The sequence below is a fragment of the Pteropus alecto genome, unplaced genomic scaffold (assembly GCF_000325575.1).
Source record: "Pteropus alecto unplaced genomic scaffold, ASM32557v1 scaffold14, whole genome shotgun sequence".
Classification (NCBI taxonomy): domain Eukaryota; kingdom Metazoa; phylum Chordata; class Mammalia; order Chiroptera; family Pteropodidae; genus Pteropus; species Pteropus alecto.
In genome coordinates, this window is record NW_006436810.1 from 17,937,252 (window position 1) to 17,938,912 (window position 1,661).

Below are 1,661 nucleotides of genomic sequence, written 5' to 3' on the forward strand. Positions count from 1 at the left end.
GAGAAAACAAGGTGAGCGGCCCCGGTGTCTGGCAGGCTGCGCCGGGTCCCACCGGTGGGATCGGCGATCTTGAATCCGGCCCTGGAGCCGGCGCGTGTTTAGAATGCTGCGTTCTCTGTGTTTCTCCGGAGAAGTTTTGCGTGAAAACAGACACATTACACCTGAGGTTTTCTATCAAACAGAAGACTCCGACGATGGCCAGTCCAGCTCCCAGGGTCGAGAGGCACGGACGCCAGCGCTAAGCCCGGGGGGTGGGACCCCCAACACCAGGGCAGTCTGGGCGATGGACACCCGAGGTGTGAATGCCGCTGTCCTTATGCCTCAGGGGACAGCTTCTTCTTCGTGTACCTTTAGAGGCGGTTACAGAGATAAAGCGGAGGGCTGAGGCGGGTTCTGACAAACGCGCCTGGACTGGGCCCCGGCCCACGGGGGGCCACAGCCCTCCTCCTCCTGCAGGCGGGGGCTGGGGGGCTAATCCCGCCCCTCTCTGGACCAGAGCTCCTCGTCTCCAGCGTTAGAAGCAGTAAGAGGCCTCGGTCTCACGCTCCGTGCCGCGTGCTCGGGACCGGGGTCGGTCCGCACGAGCCTCCTGTGCAGTCGCTTCTGGCTCGACTCTCGCTGCTGCGATTCTTAAAATCAAATTCACGGGTGCGACGTGGGTTAGGGACGAGCACGGCCGCGCGACGCCGCTCTCAGTCTGTCGCGTCCCCACCGCCCGGCGTCTCTGCGTGCTTTCTCGTCACCCCCTCGGCCGGGGGCTGCGGTCACCTGTCCCCGCCAGCGCGCCATCGACACCCAGCGAGCCAAGAGGGGACTTTTCCTCCGCTTCTGGTCTTTGGCTAATGTGTCGCTGCCCACAGCGGTGAGGCTGCGGCTCTGACTTTCGTCCCCGGCTCTCTTCCTGCTCCCGAGTCACGCGTGTCCCCCCCCCGTGGTGCCCGTGTAGCCTCCGTCACTGCAGCAGCTGAGACCCTGGTGTCACCGCCCGGTCCTCGGAGACCAGCAGGCCCCGGGCGTCTCTCGGCCACTTCCGGTCCGTGAGCCCCTGTGTCTCTGGCCTGAGTCTTTCTTCTCTTTTCGGTCTCTGGCCGCTGTTTGATTCGGGAGCACAGAGCGCACCGGTCAGGACTTGTGTTCGGCTCGACCGTAGTTCAGAGACAAACATATATTAACCTCCCTCTATAGTATAAGTAACCACTCTCAGTACTTGGATGTTTACCTTACGCTTTCTCGTGGGGACAAGTTTCCAGTCTTCCTCTCCCATGTCTTTGGGAAGGTTCACTTCAGAATTTCTATTTCTTTTCCTTCAAGAATAATCCATTAGAGAAAAGTTTTCAATCCCCACTGGAGCTCAGCCCAGTGTCGTATCTTTGCCGTGGAACCCACGACCCCAGTGAAGGGTTCGGGGTCTGTGCCCCTGTGGCATGCAGCATGTGAAAGGCCACTCAGTGTGCAGGACAATTCCGATGGTCGCAGCCGATGCTGACGGCTTTCCACAGCGGAGATGTGCAAACTTATTGCTTTTGGTGGAAATTAAATTGATGGATATTTTAAAATTATTTCTATTATTATTATTATTATTATTTATGCCTACAGCATTACAATGATTTGCATATAAATAAAATTTGTCCTTGAATAACTGGTAGTTAGTTGTTCCTAAG